Here is a 3805-nt window from a genome sequence, read left to right as displayed (position 1 = left end):
ACCCAGTAAGACCAGCAGGCTAGTGTTCCTATTGACTCAGTAAGACCAGCAGGCTAGTGTTCCTATTGACCCAGTAAGACTAGCAGGTTAGTGTTCCTATTGACCCAGTAAGACCAGCAGGCTAATGTTCCTATTGACCCAGTAAGACCAGCAGGCTAGTGTTCCTATTGACCCAGTAAGACCAGCAGGCTAATGTTCCTATTGACCCAGTAAGACCAGCAGGCTAATGTTCCTATTGACCCAGTAAGACCAGCAGGCTAATGTTCCTATTGACCCAGTAAGACCAGCAGGCTAGTGTTCCCATTGACCCAGTAAGACCAGCAGGCTAGTGTTCCTATTGACCCAGTAAGACCAGCAGGCTAGTGTTCCCATTGACCCAGTAAGACCAGCAGGCTAATGTTCCTATTGACCCAGTAAGACCAGCAGGCTAGTGTTCCTATTGACCCAGTAAGACCAGCAGGCTAATGTTCCTATTGACCCAGTAAGACCAGCAGGCTAATGTTCCTATTGACCCAGTAAGACCAGCAGGCTAGTGTTCCCATTGACCCAGTAAGACCAGCAGGCTAGTGTTCCTATTGACCCAGTAAGACCAGCAGGCTAGTGTTCCCATTGACCCAGTAAGACCAGCAGGCTAATGTTCCTATTGATCCAGTAAGACCAGCAGGCTAATGTTCATATTGACCCAGTAAGACCAGCAGGCTAGTGTTCATATTGACCCAGTAAGACCAGCACCCTGCATCCTGATCCTTACAGGAAGCCACTGTGAGCTGACCACCGGCTCTACAGGCTGCTATAGTCACTCTGCATCCTGATCCTTACAGGAAGCCACTGTGAGCTGACCACTGGCTCTACAGGCTGCTATAGTCACTCTGCATCCTGATCCTTACAGGAAGCCACTGTGAGCTGACCACTGGCTCTACAGGCTGCTATAGTCACTCTGCATCCTGATCCTTACAGGAAACCACTGTGAGCTGACCACTGGCCCTACAGGCTGCTATAGTCACTCTGCATCCTGATCCTTACAGGAAACCACTGTGAGCTGACCACTGGCCCTACAGGCTGCTACAGTCACTCTGCATCCTGATCCTTACAGGAAACCACTGTGAGCTGACCACTGGCCCTACAGGCTGCTATAGTCACTCTGCATCCTGATCCTTCCAGGAAGCCACTGTGAGCAGACCACTGGCTCTACAGGCTGCTATAGTCACTCTGCATACTGATCCTTACAGGAAACCACTGTGAGCTGACCACTGGCTCTACAGGCTGCTATAGTCACTCTGCATCCTGATCCTTACAGGAAGCCACTGTGAGCTGACCACTGGCCCTACAGGCTGCTATAGTCACTCTGCATCCTGATCCTTACAGGAAGCCACTGTGAACTGACCACCGGCTCTACAGGCTGCTATAGTCACTCTGCATCCTGATCCTTACAGGAAGCCACTGTGAGCTGACCACTGGCCCTACAGGCTGCTATAGTCACTCTGCATCCTGATCCTTACAGGAAGCCACTGTGAGCTGACCACCGGCTCTACAGGCAGCTATAGTCACTCTGCATCCTGATCCTTACAGGAAGCCACTGTGAGCTGACCACTGGCTCTACAGGCTGCTATAGTCACTCTGCATCCTGATCCTTACAGGAAACCACTGTGAGCTGACCACTGGCCCTACAGGCTGCTATAGTCACTCTGCATCCTGATCCTTACAGGAAACCACTGTGAGCTGACCACTGGCCCTACAGGCTGCTACAGTCACTCTGCATCCTGATCCTTACAGGAAACCACTGTGAGCTGACCACTGGCCCTACAGGCTGCTATAGTCACTCTGCATCCTGATCCTTCCAGGAAGCCACTGTGAGCTGACCACTGGCTCTACAGGCTGCTATAGTCACTCTGCATCCTGATCCTTACAGGAAACCACTGTGAGCTGACCACTGGCTCTACAGGCTGCTATAGTCACTCTGCATCCTGATCCTTACAGGAAGCCACTGTGAGCTGACCACCGGCCCTACAGGCTGCTATAGTCACTCTGCATCCTGATCCTTACAGGAAACCACTGTGAGCTGACCACTGGCCCTACAGGCTGCTACAGACTTCTACAAGACTGGCTGCTACAAGACTTCACTCTACTGATAACAGACTAGATCAAACCCATTAACAGCCAAGATTTCACTCTACTGATAACAGACTAGATCAAACCCATTAACAGCCAAGACTTCACTCTACTGATAACAGACTAGATCAAACCCATCAACAACCAAGACTTCACTCTACTGATAACAGACTAGATCAAACCCATTAACAACCAAGACTTCACTCTACTGATAACAGACTAGATCAAACCCATCAACAACCAAGACTTCACTCTACTGATAACAGACTAGATCAAACCCATTAACAGCCAAGACTTCACTCTACTGATAACAGACTAGATCAAACCCATTAACAGACAAGACTTCACTCTACTGATTCTGTCTCTCAGGTGATAAAACACAAGAACAACATAAAATCCAGGCGTAATGAATGAATTGGTAAAGCTGACAGAGCAGTAGGCAGGGTCACGTCTCCATTCTAAATAGAGATTTATGCTGTTAAGAATTCATTCAAATGTTTTACATACCTGGTACATGAAGATATTTTCCATTTCCAATACCTCCCATTTGAAAAGGCACCTCCCATCTGAAAACACACCTCCCATCTGAAAACACACCTGAAAACACACCTCCAATTTGAAAACACACCTGAAAACACCTCTCATCTGAAAACACCTCTCATCTGAAAACACACCTCTCATCTGAAAACACACCTCTCATCTGAAAACACACCTCTCATCTGAAAACACACCTCTCGTTTGAAAACACACCTCCCATCTGAAAAGGCACCTCCCATCTGAAAACACACCTCCCATCTGAAAACACACCTCTCATCTGAAAACACCCCTCTTATCTGAAAAGGCACCTCCCATTTGAAAAGGCACCTCCCATTTGAAAAGGCACCTCACCTCTGAAAACACCACTCCCATTTGACAAGGCAACTCCCATTTGAAAACACACCTCCCATCTGAAAACACACCTCCCATCTGAAAACACACCTCCCATCTGAAAACACACCTCCCATCTGAAAACACACCTCCCATCTGTAAACACACCTCCCATCTGAAAACACACCTCCCATCTGAAAACACACCTCCCATCTGAAAACACACCTCCCATCTGAAAACACACCTCCCATCTGAAAACACACCTCCCATCTGAAAACACACCTCTCATCTGAAAACACCCCTCTTATCTGAAAAGGCACCTCCCATTTGAAAAGGCACCTCCCATTTGAAAAGGCACCTCACCTCTGAAAACACCACTCCCATTTGACAAGGCAACTCCCATTTGAAAACACACCTCCCATCTGAAAACACACCTCCCATCTGAAAACACACCTCCCATCTGAAAACACACCTCCCATCTGAAAACACACCTCCCATCTGAAAACACACCTCCCATCTGAAAACACACCTCCCATCTGAAAACACACCTCCCATCTGAAAACACACCTCCCATCTGAAAACACACCTCCCATCTGAAAACACACCTCCCATCTGAAAACACACCTCCCATCTGAAAACACACCTCCCATCTGAAAACACACCTCCCATCTGAAAACACACCTCCCATCTGAAAACACACCTCTCATCTGAAAACACCCCTCTCATAACACCCCTCCCATCTGAAAACACACCTCCCATTTGAAAACACACCTCCCATCTGAAAACACACCTCCCATCTGAAAACACCCCTCCCATCTGAAAACACACC

Source organism: Oncorhynchus kisutch, unplaced genomic scaffold (assembly GCF_002021735.2).
Source record: "Oncorhynchus kisutch isolate 150728-3 unplaced genomic scaffold, Okis_V2 Okis06b-Okis10b_hom, whole genome shotgun sequence".
In the NCBI taxonomy this organism is placed as follows: Eukaryota; Metazoa; Chordata; class Actinopteri; order Salmoniformes; family Salmonidae; genus Oncorhynchus; species Oncorhynchus kisutch.
Note: the sequence above shows the minus strand (reverse complement) of the source record.